At 39.8% G+C, this 19,267-nt stretch overlaps 1 protein-coding gene and 1 pseudogene across 1 annotated transcript in view; one reads left to right on the forward strand and one right to left on the reverse strand.

The window, feature by feature from the left end:
* The window catches only part of LOC148128797 (uncharacterized), a 55,800-nt pseudogene extending 41,647 nt beyond the window's left edge, over nt 1-14,153 (reverse strand).
* The window catches only part of THRB (thyroid hormone receptor beta), a 201,130-nt gene that overhangs the window by 72,174 nt on the left and 109,689 nt on the right, over nt 1-19,267 (forward strand). The gene's annotated exons all lie outside the window — the stretch shown is intronic.

Genomic DNA, 19,267 nt, shown 5'->3' on the forward strand with positions numbered 1-19,267 from the left:
TCTCATCCAACAAATTAAGTTTTCCTTTACATTTATGTTAAGGTGCTGCCCTGTTTGCATTCTGTGCTATGCCCTTAGTTTCACCTTGCAGATTGTTATCTTATTTTTTTCCCCTTGCTTGCAAAAGTATCAATAGGATTTAGCTAACCTTTAAAAAAAATACAAGAAAATCCCACTGACAACCCTGGTTACCTCTTGTGATTTGGTGATTTATGATACAGCGATTTGGGTGACTTGCTTCTACTTTCTCATGACTTTTATTTTTTATCAATGTATTAAAATATAAAGAAAAATAAAAGTGGGAAATTAAGATAAAAAAGAGAGGGGAAAGAAAATAGGTACAAGACAAGAAAGAAAAAAGCATTGACTTCTAAGCAGAAGTGGAATTCAATTTTTTTTAGCACCGGTTCTGTGGGTGTGGCTTGGTGGGCATGGCAGGGGAAGGATACTGTAAAATCTCCAGTCAGAGGTGGTATTTGCCGGTTCTCCGAACTACTCAAAATTTTTGCTACCGGTTCTCCAGAACTGGTCAGAACCTGCTGAATACCGCCTCTGCTTCCAAAGGATTTTACTATTGTGTAATGGACTTTCCTGTAGATATTTGTTATTGGGAGGAAAAAAAATAATAATTCCACAAGCTAAATCCCACATTAATAATGTTGTGCATGTTTATTGTTATAAAATATTATGTAAAAGATTTCAAAAGATCTTATTTTGGAAAGTAAATTGTATGAAGTAAAATGTTAATTTATCATAGCTTAGCTTTTATGATATGGGTATCACATCATAATTTTATTGATTGATTAATTGAAATTATTTGCTGCCCATCTCATAGCAAAATGACCAGATGGCTATATGACAGTTGAAGAAAATCTGATATTTTTTTTCTTCCATCCCAACATCCTTGAGAATGCTCACTATGATGCTGTAATAATTAGCAGGAAGGGAACTAATGTTTATATTTATATTTATTGGAGAGGAAATGATTATAAGAGAGCGAATAAGCATACAATGGAGAATACACATTTAAAGAATACTCTAGTATTGGCTGGTTGCCAAACATACTTATGGCTGTGAATCTCAAGGTGCTTAGCAGGTAGAAGAAAGACTTTATAGGTAGTCATTGACTAATGACCACAATTGGGATCGAAATGTCCATTGTAAATCTGTGAGGTTATAAAATGCATCATCACATGACTGGACCCAATTGAATCTTCCTTCTCCAATTGACATTGCTTGCTGGAATCTACCTGTAAAGGTCACAAATCATGATCACCACAGGATGCAGCAAAGACAGGTTATGAATAATATTTTCTGAGGCAATCATAAATTTAACCTGTCATTGGACAAATTATAGTTAAAGATTATCTGTAGCGAAAACTGATTAGGATTTTGCAGTTACAGGCATCAGCTGTAACATCATAAATGCAAACTTGGTGACAAAGTTACTTTGTCTGTGGTAATTGAGAATGGTCTCTCTCTCTCTCTGAGGCAGTTGCTAAACAAGAATTACTTGTAATGCATATTTATTCCACAGATTCTTTTATTAAACTAATTTTAACACTTGAATAGATTAGAACAATAGGCCTGTCTTATTAAAATATAATTTAATAAGTTAAATATAAATCACAAAGAATCAATTATTGCATATTTCTCTTTCCTATATGCAAGTTTTGTGAATTTATAAACTATTGATCCTATCTTAGAGTAATCTAATCTGTTGTTTCATCAATACACTTGAATGAAGCTGGATCTATCTATCTATCTATCTATCATCTATTATATTATCAAATTTAATTGCCACCCATCTTACTAAAGAGTAATTCTGAGTGGCTTGCAATATTAAAAACTAAACTATATATAAACTACAAAATTATTTTACTTAAATCATATTTAACATTAACCACTGTTTAGCTCATATTATATTTAGATAGTTCTTGCTTAACAATTGCAATTGGAACTGGCAATTCCATTGTAGACCAACACATGTTAAGCAATAGATTATGTAATAGAAATTTATAATTTTACAGCTGGCTTTTTCATTGACTCTGCTTGTCAGAAACCATCTGTGAACCATGCTAATTGTGATCACATGACTGAATGGTGCTGCAACAGGTTGCAAAGCACCCAAATCTTAATCACCTGACTATAGGACACTGCAACAATGAAAATTATGAGTTATTAAGTTACTTTTTCAATATATTGAAATTTTAAATGGTTGCTAAACAGGACAATCATTAAACAAAGACTGCCCTAATTAAATATAGTTTGGAACAGTGACAGCAAAAAAGGTGTTAATTCTGTGGCCTTGTCCAAAAATGAAGCTCAATATGACCTATTGTGCCATTTCCGTTGAGCCCACGTATGAAGCCATCAGTTTCTTCAAATCTTTCTTGCATTAGGCATGTTTAGAAGCCAAATAGTAAATTAGTAAGATACTAAATAATAGTAAGATACTAAATTTCCTGCTTTACAATTACCAAACTCCACTTACTTTTTGAATATTGACCTCAAAATATACTCAAAGCATAGTGTACTTTTGGAAGATAGACTGTTGTGCAGTCCCATATTAAACTTTGATTTTGTGCAGTCTTGACTTTGATGCAGTGGTGGGATTCAAAAATTTTTACTACTGGTTCTGTGGGCGTGGCTTGGTGGGCATGGTGTGGCTTGGTGGGCATGGTTTGGTGGGCATGGCAGGGGAAGGATTCTGTAAAATCTCCATTTCTTCCCCATCCCACCAACCTGCTTTCCAGCTCTGTTCCCCTGTACAGGGCAACAAAAGAAGACCCAACCGATCAGCTGGGACTCAAGAGGCAGAGAATAGATGGAGGCAGGCCAGTCAGAGGTGATAATTGCCAGTTCTCCAAACTACTCAAAATTTCTACTGCTGGTTCTCCAGAACCGGTTAGAACCTACTGAATACCACCTCTGCTTTGATGTCCTGAACTCTTGGCACATTGATTAGAACCTTGCAAGTTATTGGCTGGGGAATTCTGGGAGTTGAAGTGCACACATCTTCCAATTCTAAAGTTGAAAAACATTGGTCTCTAGACCAAAACATCCGTGTGATAACTGCTTGTAAATATGATATATTAATATGGACGGTAATGGTCAGTGAACTGAAGTTGCATTCCAGAATTTAAAAGCAGTTTGGATCAACTGTTCTCTTTTTAAAATGCCTCTTCAATTTTGAAGAAACTGATGGCTTGTAAATGGAAGCATTAGAGACTAAAAATATTGTCTTAGGACTCAAGTACATTTTCATCCAATTTTTTCATTACTTCCATCAGGTATGATAAATTCCACTAAATTCTGGCTTGTCGTCTGAACTGGTGAATGTGTGGAACAGTTAACAGAGATCATACATGCCTTCAATGTGGGATGCCTTTAGTATTATCTGGCTTTTTTCAGATGAGTGCTTGAACTCAAAGCTTGCAGGAAAAAATTTAAGGACACAGCTTTTGATAAGCTAATTTTATTGTTTGAACTAGAAAAGCCATAATTACTGCAGAAAATCAGCAACTGTCAACTGTAAGCTTATATTAGTCACTAAGTTCTTTTGTATGGCTGCATTGACAGTTTTTCTTCTTCATTACAATTGTTTGTAATTGTGTTTTCAAAATTTTCTTTTTCAGGAACTCTGTTACATTTCCGTTACATGCAACAGAATCCTACCTATCATTGCTTTGAGTTTATTCAAATTTCATTAAAAAAAAACCAAAACATAGATATGATTTACTTAGCTTTAATTTCTCTTAAAATGAAGAACTCAGTATTATACAATCATTTTCACCCAGTGTTCTTGCTACTTCCTCTTCTTTGATTAAGTCTTCTCTGCTCGATTATTCAGATCAATGATAGCCAATTCTCTCCAGTCTTCCTCTGCCCTCTTGGTTTTTGCTGTTGTTTTCTTTACTTCAAACTGTTTCCATGATCTTATTATTTGTCTTTAATTTTTCACTATCACTTACATTTTCTCATAAATATTTAAGTAAAATAATTATTCTGCAATAATGTTCAGCTCCATGTCTTTCATATACTTTGGAGTGGAGATACAATAGTCTATATTAGCTTTAGAGATTAAGTTCAGAGGGCTCTAGGTGAGGATTTGTGGCAAAGTAGATGTCCTTGAAAGTACCACGATCGCATTGCAGTGGAGATTGGTAAATTCTGCTGGTACAAACTTTCTGGGTGAAAAGAGTGCATGAGATTACCATATGGCACTCTGGGCACTGCTCCTTGTGAGGCTTTTGTAGTCAACTCATGAATTGAATGGCTAGGAATTGAGGGATTTAGTCAAGCTCACTGCTATAATGTAACTTACATGGATCCACTCACTTTCTTAAAAACATTTAGACTTTATAGCTAAAGAGGTTTTCTGGATAAGGTAGGATATGAGAATTCCACTTGGTGAGGTAGCATTCTTTCTGGCTAAAAGGAGGGGGAAAGGTGGGGTATAAATCTTAAGATTTAAAAACTTTTGGGGGTATTCCTTGGAGACACCAGTTGAAGCACAATATGTGTATATGCCAAGAATATATAACACCAGCAGGTTTACCCAGGGCACGGAGAGCAAAGGAAAATTCTGGAAGCAAAAAATTATTTTAGTTAAAAAGTAGAAGCATCATTTCATACTGTGCAGAAGACAATGATGAAACCACATGGATGGAGAATACAGCATGATTTATGTTAGCAGCCATAAGTGCATTGGAAAAGATATTGAGATGCAAAATATGTCTATATCTGAAAATTGAACTTTGAAGAAACAGGATGGAAAGAATATTAACATTTTGCACTTTGCTGTGCAAGGTGAAAAAGAGAAAACTCCTGAGAATACCATGGCTATCTAAGAAAACATACAAATTTATTCTGGAGCAAATAAAATCCAGAGTTTCTATTTAAGGGACAGATAATTGGGCTCAAACTATCCTACTTAGTATTTACAGTATTATGCAAACATCTAGCTCAAAAGATAGTTCTATAATCTAAGGAAAGATGGAAGAAAAAACAAGTTGACTAGTTGCAATGTAGATGGCTTCAATTCAGTGGTGGTATTCAGCCAGTTCACACCGGTTTAAGTGAACCAGTAGCAAGGATTTGGCGTGGGTCACTGGCTGGCCATGCCCCTGATCCGGTCACCCCTCCCCTCCCACTCAGTCCTTGTCATGCATGTGCAACATGCCCGACATCGCTGACTGCTTTTTTCACTGCCCAGTATTTCTTTTTTCCCCTCCTGACAATCAGTTGTTCCTACGATCAGCTGCGCTGGGATTCACCTTGCTGTCTTACTGCTTTGCCCAGGAGGCTTCCCTGAGGCCCATTTAGGCAAAAAATGGAGGGAGGGGGCCATAGCCCCCACCCACTCCCCCATTCTCCATTTTTTGCCTTCCTGAGCCCCAGGGAAGCCTTCTGGGAGCAAAAACACCCCGCCGAAGACTTCCCTCAGGCCCAGAAGGCCCCAAAACGGAGCGTGCGAGGGTGCTGCGCATCCTTTCCAGGCTCTTTTTTTCCTTCCTGTACCCTAGGGAAGCCTTCTGGGAGCAAAAACACCCCCCCCCCAGGAGGCTTGCCTGAGGCCCAGAAGGTCTAAAAGACAGGGGAGGGGGTTCCAGCAAAAAAATCCACATCCACCCAGTCACGTGCCCACACCCACCTAGCCACACCCACAGAACTGGTAGTAAAAAAAAATGAATCCCACCACTGCTTCAATTATAGCAGGGAAGGGTGCATTGTTCAAAAACCTGAAGAACCAAATTGGAGGCTATCAATGAATGTGATTGGTAAGAAGTTACACTAATTTAATAGCACATACTTAAGCAATCAATGAATCTGTGATCTTTATAAATAAATCCCAGTTAAAATATTGTCTTTATCTGTGCACATTTGTGTATAAAATATGAATGATGCAACTACTTGTAGAAATCTGAAAAAAAATCTTCAGCCGGTTTGCATAGTTCTCGTAGTCAATAATCTTGCATTGGTAGAGATCTGAACTGTTGAGTCAGACATGCTTTCAGAATCTTATTCAATACACTGAGCTAATGTGTCTACTGATTGTGAATATTATAATGGTGAATATTATAGCAGTTTTCTGTTTAAGGCAGAATGTACTCCAAACACTGTAATGGATGCAATTTGATAAATTCAACACATTGAAAAATCAATCTCATAAACATTAAGAAAAGGGCAAAAAAATAAAATATTGCTTTTACCAGAAAGAATGTTAGAAATTCATTCACTTTGCATCCATTTCTCTTCAGTGCAGCCCTTGGATAGGCCCCCAAATATTAAGTACCAGACAACCACATTTTTCCTATTCTGATATAGAAAGCAGCCAGGGAGATACTATGTACTGGTGCTTTTGTATTTGCTGGAATTATAAACATGAATGTTATAGTATTGCATTATTTTAGTTAAATCCACAAAACTGCGGTTATTAATTTCTGAACAGAAATTATAACGTTGTCCTACTGAAGAATGGTTAGGCTGAATTGCAGTTGAGATCCCTGAATTTTTATTTAAAAAAGCAAATATGTCTGTAGGCCAATGGGACAATTGCTACCAATATACACTAGATCTCTTGATTCTAGGTTAAGATTTCTAGGTTAAGATTTTTAGTTATTTCACCAGAACAGAAGTTCTCCAAGCTTTTTTTTTTTTTTTGGCATATGCTACCAGAATTAAAATGTTATCAGGTGAGCCATCACAATTCAGATCAAAATACTTATATAACAATCTTTATTGTTTGGTGAGTTAAGAAGATAGACATTTTTTAAAATAACGTAGCATGGAAGAGATGCTGAACTTTTATTTTGTTTTTGTTTTTATATAATAGTGGAATGTTTCACAAAAGAAAAAAACCCTTCATTTGGAGTAGTTCCTATTATTTGAGACAAATACCTACCAGTTGCTTATTAAATCATATTTCAGAATAGCCTGGGGTAGTTTTAGATGATTTGTTCATACATGGCAATGATGATTTGAACAGAATTTTGTCTAAATATCGCTATTATTATTGTCTTCATAGCCAAGGGATTTAGGATGACAGCAATTTATTTATTTAATTATTTGTTTGTTTGTTTGTTTGATTGATTGATGTTGCCACCTATTCTCCTGGCGACTCAAGGCAGCTTACAAGGTATAAAACCACATTTAAAACAATAAAACTAGTAAGAAGAATCAGATAAATTAATATAATAAAATCACCCCCCATCTCCCACCCTAGTGACAGCAGATCACACGAGCCGTTTAATGGGCTCCATCCTGCTCTGGGTTCCCCAGGCCCACTGGCAAAACCAGGTCTTCAGCGTCTTCTGGAAGAGAATTAGAGTAAGGGCCATTCTAATCTCTGGGGAAATGATGTTGCAGAGAGAAGGAGCCACCACGGAGAAGGCCCTTCTTCTGGGTCCCACCAGATGTATCTCCCTTGGGGATGGGACCCACAGCATTCCCTGCCTCTCCCTTCTGATTGGTGGGGTAGATGAAAACGGCAAGAGACGTTCCCTCAGATAACCTGGTCCCAAGCCATGAAGGGCTTTAAAGGTGACAACTAGCACCTTGAATTGCACCCAGAAGCAAATCAGCAGCCAATGCAACTCCCGCAGGAGATGTGATACATGTGCACCCTGGGCTCTGCACAAAACTATGCAGGCCACTGCATTTTGCACCACCTGAAGCCTCCAGATGCTCTTCAAGGGCAGCCCCATGTAGAACACGTTGCAATAGTCAAGGCAGGAAGTGACTAAGACATGAATGACTGTGAGTAGGGATTGTTGGTCCAGGAAAGGGCATAACTGGTGTACAACCCAGAGTTGCATAAAAGTCCTCCTGGCCATGACCATCACCTGCTCTTCAAGCAGGAGGCATGAGTCCAGGAGAACCCCCAGATTATGCACAGGATCTGTTTGGGGTAATGCCACCCCATCCAAAACCAAAGATGGCAATTCTCCATGAGCCAACGACCCCCAAACCCAGAGCCACTCAGTCTTGCCAGGGTTTAGTTTCAATCTGTTGCTCCCCATCTAACCCCTAACAGCCTCTAGGTGCTGCGAGAGGGAGGACATGGCATCACTTAACTCACCACGGGCTGAGGCATATAGCTGAGTATCATCAGCATATTGGTGATACCTCAGTCCATGATGATAGATGATCTCACCCAGAGGCTTTATATAAATGTTGAACAGGAGTGGAGAGTGTACTGAGCCCTGCAGCACCCCACAAAGCAGTGGGCGAGGGCTGGATCTCTCCCCTCCTAGCAACACTAACTGCAAGTGACCGCTGAGAAAGGAAGTGAACTAGGATAGCACAAAGGCTCCCATTCCCATCCCCTGAAGCCGTTCCAGGGGGATACCATGGTCTGGTATCAAAAGCCACCAAAAGGTCAAGTAGAGCAAGGATGGATGCACTGCCCCCATCCCGCTCACACCAGAAATCATCCAAAGTGCAACCAATGCCATTTCTGTCCTGAACCCAGGCCTGAATTCTGACTGGTTGGGGTCGAGATAATCCATTTCATCTAGAAACCTCAGGAGCTGCCATGCAGTCACCTTCTCAACAACCTTCCCCAAGAAGGGGATATTGGAGACAGGTTGGAAATTGTCCAACCAGGTGGAGTCCAGCGAGGGTGGACCACAGCCTCATTAAAATGCTGGGGCACTGTCCCCTCCTGTAGGGAAGCATTGATCACCACCAGAGTCTACCTGCCTGTCACCTCCTGAGAAGCTTTCACAAACCAGGAGGGACATGGGTCTAAAACACAGGTGCTTGCATGCATATTCTCTAGGATCTTGTCCACTGCCTCAGGAGCAACAGGCTCAAACTGTTCCAGATAACAGGACAAGAAGTTGCTTCAAGGGCTTCCACTGGACCAGCAACTATGCTGGCATCTAACTGGGAATGGAGTCGAGCAATTTTGTCTTCCAGAAAATCCGCAAATTCCTCAGTGTGTCCCTTCAGGTGGACCTCAATCTCCTTCCCCAGGAGGAGGTGGCTCACTTTAAAGAGGGTCACTGGGAAATTATCTGCAGATGCAGTAAGCGTGGAGAATTATTTACACTTCACCACATGAATCACCACAAAGTAGGCCTTAATAGCAGTTTTTACCCGTGTTCAAGTTCATCCTTTGTTTTCCGTCAGCGGCGCTCTAGACATGTCCTCAAACGTTTCATCCCTCTCAGTTCCTCTGTATACCACAGGGCACAGAGGGGTCTACGGATAAGAAAAGGTTGCATGGGTGCAATCCTATCCAGAGCCTCAGTCATCTTCCTATTCCAAACAGTGACTAAGAGTTTGGCTGGACTGCACAGTAGATCTGCAGTTATAACCCCCAGCTCCTTCTGGAACCTATCTGGGTCCATTAGTCGATGGGGACGGACCAATCTAATAGGTCCTGTCTCCCTGAGGGAGGTACAGCTCTTGAGAAACTCATGTTAATATGTTTAAAAGTCTATTTAAAGAGCAAGGTATATGTTTCTGGTTCCTAAATGGCCCAGTTGATTTAAACAGAGCCATTTTCCCTAAAGTGTTCCTTTTGATATAGTAAAATCTATTTAATTAATATAGATGCATACTGTTCACTGTAATTCTCAAAGTTGTCCAAGTTATCAGGGCATCCATTACAGTTTTGGGGTTTATTCTGCCTCAGCTGTGTTGTAAATATTAATAGTGAATATTGTCAATTCAAAGCTTAACATCTTGACTACACTTTAATTGTCCAGTCTTCTCAATTTTTATAATGTTACATAAGAAATCTAGAACAGGGGTCACCAACCTTTTGGACCTCAGGGACCACCAAACTCATAATTTTAGATCCTAGGGACCACTAACAGGTTCTGTGGGCGTGGCCTAATTTGTGGGCATGGCCTAATTTGTGGGTGTGGCTTGGTGGTCATGTGACTGGCTGGGCATGGTTTGTATGTAAATATAAATATAAATATTGGATTTTTTATTAAAAAAAGAGCAACTTTTACCCAAAATCAGGCAAAGCAGGCAGGCAGATTGAGTTGCTCACAGAATCACATATTCATTCAGAAATCTATCTCTTTGCTATTGGCTAGTTCAGTCTGTCACATAAATTTTGCTTGCAAGCAAACTCATAAAATTTGCTAGCAAGCAAACTCACAAAATTAACTCACAACACACCATGCATGTAAATATTGAATTTTTTAAATAAAAAAAGCAATTTTTACCCAAAATCAGGCAAAGCAGGCAGATTGAGTTGTTCACAGAATCATTCAGTGATCTATCTATCTGCCATCAGCTAGCTCAGTCTCTCAAATTTGCTTGCCGTGAGTCTGCACTGAATTTGAATTTGCAAGCTAACCTTCAGTCCTAAGGCAGGTTTGGCTGTGCTGAGCCGAAGATCTAAAGACTAGCTAGAAAGCAAGAAATCCAACCATTTTCTGCTTCCTAGCTAATCTAAATCTCCCAGTGCAGCAGAACAGATGATGGTCAGAAAAAGGAAAAATAGCAATTTTAGCAGGCAAGTTTACCGGGTAAGGAGTGAGTGGGCGGGGAGGGTTCCTTCAGGCCATGTGGGTGGCGCAGCCTTGTGTTTCTGAGCAGCCTGGATTAATTGCTTTGGGGGGGCCTCTGGGGGTGAGATTTCTCTGCGGCCCACCAAAATTTTCTCACGGCCCACCAGTTGGCAATCGCTGATCTAGACCACATTGTCTTCCATGTTTAATCCTTCTGGTTCCTTTTTCACCCATCTCCCACAAATTTCCTGAGAAATATACTTAGGAGAAAAGGGGGCAATCTCTAGAGGATCAAACTGGAGGAGCAAACTTGGTATTTGAAGATAGGTGAACTTCAACTCCCAAAATTCTTCAGCCAATCTACCAGCTGGGGAATTCTGGGAGTTGAAGTCCACACATTTTAAAAATTTGCAAGTTTGAAAAAGCATCGATATAGACATGAGACATAAAACAAAGGAGCTGCCTGAAAAAAAAAATTGCTGTTTGCTTTCTTTCCTACCCTCCCCCTCACTTTTTCAGTTGAAATTACATAGTGCATATTAATTAACTGAATGTTGGTCTGGCTAACAACCCTGTTCTTCTCGCTGAGCTATTGAATCAAAAACAAAGTATAGCATAAATATTTTTCTGTTTATAGATGGACTGGTTTTCTTATGAGTTAAATTATAATTATTTAAAAATTATGCAGTGGCATTTTCGATTGATTGTCTGTTGCTTGAGAGCTAACAAATTCCTATTTGACTCCTCTAGAACTTTATTTTCCAGAGGAGTTTTAACTGAGCTAAAATAAAATGTAAAGGAAAATATTCTTAAATGATCAGTATTGTGTTATATTTTGTTTATTAGGTTTCTTCCATTTGAATACTGATGAATATCAGAGCTGCTATATTATCTAAAGCTTGGTTTGGAAAACTGGTTGCCAGACTCCCCCACCCCTTGGTTTAGTGCAAATTTTCTAGTTTACTTTTTTTCATCAAGCAAAAATGTGAAAATGTTCAGAAATGAACCAAATTTGTAGTTCTTTTTTCCCCCTTTTCTTTTCCTTTTTTGTTTTTGCTAAGCAGAAATATCCACAAAAGACTTGTTCTTTGGGATGTTTGTCTGTTCTTTTCTTGTTGCATAGTTACCTGTGTGAATGTGTGTGTATGCAAGTGAAATACCCTTCAGTGGTAATGAAATCAACATGCATAAATCACTCCTCTTTTTTTTAAAGTGCTGTAAATACATGTTCATGTTCATGCTGAACATGTTTGTGCAAATAGTAGATATACAGAAAAGAAAATAAGTAGTCACATATTAAAAACCCACAAATATAGGGTTGTTGAAATTAATAAAATGTGATTGATCCAAAGATTTTGGCTGCTCGTGTATATATGAAGTCAAACTATTTCACAACCAGAGGTTTTGGAACAACAAAAGCAAAAAAGGGGGATCTTTATTTTCCTGTCTCCCTCCCTCCTTTCCCCCATCAAAGTATGTTTTGGATTCTAGCAAGAACACTGCGTTCTGGATTAAGAACAACCCACCAAAAGTATTTAAAGTAGGAAATACTGGAAGCCTACGCTTAGTGCACTTGGGTTTGCCATTTAACAAACAATAAATAAGAGGCTTGCACACCTTTTAAATCTTTTTTATTTGTTTGCTTTAGTTTCTTGTGAAAAGTGGGAAGGACTAGGTATTATAAATGCTTCCACATTTTTAACTAGTAGTTTGCTACACTCCTATTAAGGAGAAATGGAAAATAATGTAATTAATTAATGCTAAGCTGATTTTGACAAGGTGTGACAAATACAGTCATGAGGTTTGTTTCCTATTTCTCCTTTCTCTTCCTCCCCACATGTACATTGGAAGGAATGTCAGTTCATTTCTGTAGTTTTGACAAAGCAATAATTTTTCAAATTCAAATAGCGCAAATAATTTATTCTTAATGTACTTAGTTCTTAAAAAAAAGACACTTTGTGAAAATAGACACTAGATAAATCCACTTAGATTCTTATTTCAGGCAGTATTCACTTACTTGTTTCACTTACAGTATTCACTTGTTCAGTGGCTGTTTACAGTTATAATAGTGCTGGACCAAGTGGTACTTATAACTGGTCCTCAAAATTCTAGCCATCACAACAACCTTATGGTCATGTGATCATATTTTGAGTTCTTAATAACCAGCTTGCACTTATAATAGTTGCAATATTGATTGCCATTTATTACCTTCCTTGTCAAGCAGTTATTAGAGAAACTGGCAGAGAAAGTGATAAGTTTTTCTTGAAAGTATCCTCTCTTTTGTCTTCCTGCACATCATATTATGCTCTATACCATGGGGAGAGAGAGAGAGAGAGAGATCTAACCTCCCTCCCTCCCTCTCTCTCTCACACACACAAACACACACAGAGACAGGGGTGGGATTTGTTAAGAATCTGTCCACCAATTAGTTGGGTTGGCAATATAGAAACCAACAATGTATGTTTGTAGCTTTAAGAAAAAATCACTGTATTGATTTATACTATATTCCGATTGGTTGATTACATTGCAAATTACCATAAGAGGGACCTAGAGATCATAGCTTGCTCTCTCTGAGATTCTGTCTCTCTGAGATTCTGTCTCTCTGACATTCTGTTGCTATCTAAGGTTCTCTGTTGTATTTATGCTGTGCTTATACTTCAATATTTTTGTTTACTGTAAATGACAAAGGCAACCGGTAAGAAGACTTTGTAATTGGATATTCTTTGGACTGTTAAACGTATATGACCTGGACCGTTTATTGGACTGTGCTATTTCTTAAAGTAAACTTTAACTCAATTTAGTGTATCTGTGTGTGGATGGATTCATAACTACTCTCATAAATGTTTCCATGTGCATATCCTTGTTACTCAAGGGTTATTCTGTACATATCATAACAGGATTCAAATTTCTTAACAACCAGTTCTGTAGGCATGGCCTAATTTGTGGGTGTGGCTTGGTGGTCATGTGACTGGCTGGGCATGGCGTGTATGTAAATATTATAAATATTAATATAAATATTGATTTTTTTTTATAAAAAAAAGCCCACCCTGTTGGGAGGGCTAGAACTCTGAAGACCAGTCATAACCACCACTTGTTCAGTGTTGTTGTAACTTCAAATGGTTCAAACGAATAAATGACTGTAAAGCAAGGACTATCTGTATTGGAAGGTTTATCTAGACTGGGGGAACAGGACAACTTGTTTGCTTTCTGGAAAATATGTTTTATTATTGATCTAAATCAGTGATGGGATTCAAAATTTACCACCAGTTCTATGGGCGTGGCTTGGTGGGTATGGCTAACTGGTCATGTGACTGGTGGGCGTGGCCAACTCAATGTCACTAAGGGCAGGGTGGGGCAGCACCTTGTTGAGTGACGTCAAGTTGGCCATGCCCACTCAGTCACATGACCGATGCTGCAGAGACAGTGCGATTTCCTACATATCTTCCCCCCTCCGCCCTTGGGCTGACAAAATAAAAGCCCATCTAAAGATCGCGACTGCCTGCTGAGTCTGCCTACCGAATGGCTTTTGTTTTGGGGTGATTTTTTATTTTTTTTGCTAGAAGGCCCTAGAAGATGCGCTATTTTTTTAATGGAACAATTTCTGCAGCACAAAATCTTACTGTACCTTGGTGTTGCAGCACTGCTTGTTGCTGATGCAGATGCTGTTGCAGCCATCGGGCTACCCAAATAAAGAACCGCACCAGCTCATCAAACTACCTTACAGGGACAGACTGCAGTGGCTGTTTTTGTGCTGTAAAGGGAGGCAGAAAAGTTCGGCAAGTCTTCTCTTCCTTCTCGGGCATACAGATAGAGTGTACCATGTTCACATCTCATGGCATCAGATGGACTTGCCCATGCACCGTCTCCTTGTGGAAGGGTCTGGGCCCGGCGCCATGAGAACTGTGCATGTCTGTGTGTATGCCCGAGAAGGAGGAGGAGACTTGCCGAACTTTTCTGCCTCCCTTCACAGCAGAGGTGCTCAGAAGGCAGCTCCTGTGGTCTGCCTGACCCTTTATTATCTCCCTTCCCCCCGCATTGAAGTATCTTAAAGGGACAGACTGCGTCGGCTGCCTTTGCGCTGCAAAGGGAGGCAGAAAAGTTAGGCAAGTCTTCTCGTCCTTCTCGGGCATACACACAGAGTTTGCACATCTCATGGCGCCTAGCAACTGCCTTTCTCTAGCTCCCTCACTTGCTAGCTCACTTGCCTTGACCATGTGGCCCCTGCAGTCCAGCCCACTTGCCTGCCTTCACCCTGGCCTCTTGCATGGTCCAGCTCCTTGCCAAGCCTTTCTTCACCATTTTCCGCTACCTCCCACATGGCCCAGCTACCTGCCTGTCTGGTGACCCTTCCTTCACCTCTTTTCTGGTGCAAACGGCCGGTTACAGGGCTTCCCTAGGGCTCCCCTGGCCTGTTACAGGCCGTAATGGAAGCTTTGTGGGCCAATCCAGCCCTCCAGGCCCTATCTGGGACTCCCTAGGATTCCCCCAGCCTGTTGCAGGCCAAAATGGAGAGTCTCTGAGCCCAATCCAGCCCTCTCTCAGGCCCCCTTTGACCCTTCCTAGGGCTCCCCTGGCCTGTTACAGGCTAAAATGGAGGGTCCCTGGGCCCAATCCAGCCCTCCCCACCCCATTTCCCATGGCTTTACTGTACTTACTTTTTGAAAAGCTGAAGAAGAGGCTGACCAATGTGGCAGAGAAGCCAAAGTCTTTTATTCAGAAGCCAGTGAAGCTGTAAGGACATGAGATGTAAGGACAGCAGTTTTTCCCATCTAAATAAAAGACTGGCTTCTCTGCCATGAGGGCCTGTAGGTTTAGTTTGGACCCAGTCTGGTCAAGTTAGTTTGGGCCCAGTTTGCTTGCTGCTGATTGGCTAGTTCGAATGACAGGCTTCAGGGATTGGGGCGTGGCAGACAATCAACAAGGGGCTTATAGTTCAGCCCAATGAAACAGGAAGCAAGCTACTCATTGATAGGCTGCTGTTGCTACCTCAATCCCTGAAGCAAAACCCCAAGCAAAAGTCTTTTACTCAGAAGCTGGTTAAATGTTTTCCTTCCTATGTCACAAGCCCACATTCTTACAGCTTTGCCATCATCTGAATAAACACTTTGGCTTGTCTGCCAGTGAGTCAGCCTCTTCTGGATCTCTGAAGATCTTCAAAAAGTAAGTAATCCATGGAAAACGGGGTAGGGACAAGTGAGTGGAATCACTCACAAAGCAAGCCCAGTCTGTGGAGACCCAGTAGGTCAGGATAGGATGAGGATCCCAGGGGAGCATGAGGTATAACTGGAGCATGAGGTATAACTTTGTAACTGGAGGATTACCTGCACAATTAAAAAAAACACATATAAATGCATTTTGTAAGGAAGTTTTTTATGTTCTTGTATGGTAAGCAGCAAGTTCCACGCTTCTTTCCCAATACTAAAAGCAGGATTCTGCTACAGGGAGCATGTATCTAAATTATCATGGTTCCTAACACACCCATTGTTTACTTGGAAATTAGTTACTACATTGTAGTTCAACTAGTCTTCACAATCTGTTTACTCTAGATAAATGATAGACACAGAATCTATAATTACCAAAAACCATCACCACTGCACACGGACTAAAGGATTTCAATTTACTTTAATCATTGCTGGGAACAAGATAGTCTCTCTGTGTCCCACACCTGCAATAAATTAAGCCGTCCTTCAAGCCAACCCACTTCATTTTGACTAGTAATTACAGTGTACATAGACATCTAGATCTTGAGGAACTATGAAATTTATAGATCCAATAGTAATACTTTTTTATTGGATAGTTTGTTGAGAGGCTTTATAACTTACACCAGGATTATTAAGAGAACTAAAGGAGTTACCCTCGTCAACTAAGCCTGAGAGTCACATGGGCAATATGCCCACTAAATGACTGAAAAATGATGAGTATTGTGTGGCTAAGCATCCCTGAACACCAACGGCAGAATCTGTATAAGCCGCATAATGAGTGTGAGGGAAGGTCTCAGGGAAGTCCTGCCTTAGTACCACACTAGTCCTATGTCACGCCTATCCCAGCCATGCCCACCCAGTCACATGCCCACCCAGCCACGTCTACCCAGCTGGTCATTAGGGCAGATAATCGGTTGTTAAATTATTTGAATCCTACCACTGCACAAGCCCTCGAGATCATTAAATAAGTCTTATAATGCAACTGTACAAGTAGTTATCTCCAACCCGCACTCATCCCTGCTACTGCCTAGACTGAGTTTCTTCATCCCTTTCTGACCTTTCTTTTCCTCCAGTACTTAGCTCAAAAGTCACCTTTGTACAATCTTTGTGCAATCCACTAGCTAATTCATTATAAAGAGATTGTGCTGAGTCATGAAGGTTAGGAACTGGTCTTCATCCCCCCCCCCCCCATTACTCAGATAAAGTCTTCTGAGAACACAGAAATTTAAGTTATTCTGCAGGCTGTTGTGCTGATGCTTGGTGATGTAAATTCTTTCCTAACTATAGTGTTAGTTGCATCATGCCATTTGGCAAATGCATCATTTAGAAATCTGCCTGATGTTAATGTTACAACAATGTTGCAGGAAGATGCTTAGTAGACAGTAGGGTGCCCTGAATACTGGAAACCATCTCCACTAACAAAGGCTAGATGGCCAATCTTTATTGAAAGAGAGAATGAGATTTATATCAGTTCCACCAAATCAGGAAGTTGACTTTGCAGGAAGGAGAAAAGTGCTTTTATTGAAATGGGCTAAAATAACAGAACCTTATAATTTGTCTGTGCTGTACACCCCACCCCACCCCACTCACATTCTTATATCCAATGAATCACAGGGAAATGTCTGCCTGAACCATTTCTGAATATTTTCTTCTTCTCCTAGAGTTTTTTAAAAAAATAATTCTGCCCTCCACATTTCTATCAATATCAACTTTGTTACTTTTTTCTACTATTGGTAAACCTAGTTTACCCAAGGTACTCTTATCAGAAATTGTTTGAAAATTTAAATATATAATGTCAGATGGACTTTTATATGTGGGATCATTTTCACAAATAATGTGAAAATACTTCTTCTGCCTTTCTCTGCCTTTCTAATTATAGCAAACAGCAAATGAAATAGAAGGCATAAAATGTCTAATCTGCTGTTGCTGGGCTTAATAACAGCTGAAACCATGTTATATTGGATAATCGCAAGGAGCCACAACAACAAGCTTCATATTTGTCAGTCTTCTTTGTAGTTCTCCTTCCAGTGAGAAAGAAGAGTCTGGGAATAGCAGTGATGGCAGCTACTGGACCATGGACATTGGGCAGGAAGTGCTATTACAACATGCCTGTTACTGGACTATGGACAGATGGCAGTTACTGGACCATGGACATTGGGCAGGAAGTGCTATTACAACATGCCTGTTCCACATCCTTCAGCAACAATGCTGGAGCACAGTGCTTTCCTCTCACTCTTCTCAGTCTTTGCAACAATTCCTAATATTGCTCATAATGATCCATTCTGCTGCTTTACCATTCTCAGTCTACCTTACATGTTCAGACAGTGTAGAGAAGGAAACAGAACTGCGTGGAATTGCTGATTCAGCTAGGAGTAGAACAAGTGTAGCAAGTGCTAGAGGCTGTTAGCAGCAGTAAGCAGCTTCTCAATATGGCATTTAAATTATCTAAGAAAGGAGGACACAAGGACAGAAAAGATGACTATGATTATTGATTTTTTTTAAACTATTTAAAACTCTTCCAAATAAAACAATTCTTGTAACAATTAAGACTAATGTTAGAAGTGCACTCACCAAATCTATACTGATGTATTGATTATTATCAGAGGTGGTATTCAGCAGATTCTGACCAGTTCTGGAGAACTGGTAGTGGAAATTTTGAGTAGTTCGGAGAACCTGCAAATACCACCTCTGACTAGCCCCACCCCCATCTGTTCTCTGCCTCCTGAGTCCCAGATGGTAGGCTGGGTCATGTTGGTTGCCCTGCACAGGAGAATGGAGCTGGAAAGCAGGTTAGTAGGGTGGGGAGGAAATGGGGATTTTACAGTGTCCTTCCCCTGCTATGCCCACCAAGCCATGCCCACAAGCCATGCCACACCCACCAAGCCACACCCACAGAACCAGTAGTAAAACAATTTGAATCCCACCACTGATTGTTATGTCCGTACTTTGTGTTGCCTGTATATGTCATTACGTTTTTCTAAAAAGTTGATGCAGACTTGAACTTTTCGTGATCTTCAAAAGAGCCTGGGCAACTTTGCTGAAATATCTGAGATATTTCCCATTTAACTTATCTGGCAACTGATTAGATGTAAATGTTCCCTAATGTCATATACCCTAATGTTATGTTCCTCATCTGGAGCATCTTTTAAATTGAATGATGTATCACATTACAATGCAGTCTTAAGACAAAAACGGTTTACTTCTCTTTATTTTAGAGAAGCAAAAATTAGACCTAATTTTTAATATCAGTGATTTCTTTCAGGCTAGAGGAAGTGATAACAGCTAGTTCAGTCTTTGTTGAAAAAGAAAAAGGTGAAGATTATCAAAGTTTTGGGTAGTTGCTGAAGGGAGATTATAATAAATGTTGAAGTACAATGTTTTGTGCTAATATTATGTGGTATATCATTTGTAAATTCTCTATTATTGACAAAAGTGTCCATAGATTTCATGATTCATGATTTGTAAAATGGGCTAAAAATAATTACTATTTTGGTTAAAAGTAATGAATTAATTTATATATTTAAAATTCATGAAACATGAACAACAAACTTTTGACAACAGGCTTCTGACAACAAACAAGTAAAACAT

The sequence above is a fragment of the Notechis scutatus genome, chromosome Z (assembly GCF_049901735.1).
Source record: "Notechis scutatus isolate UNSWTSFEM ecotype Mainland chromosome Z, rNotScu1.2, whole genome shotgun sequence".
In the NCBI taxonomy this organism is placed as follows: domain Eukaryota; kingdom Metazoa; phylum Chordata; class Lepidosauria; order Squamata; family Elapidae; genus Notechis; species Notechis scutatus.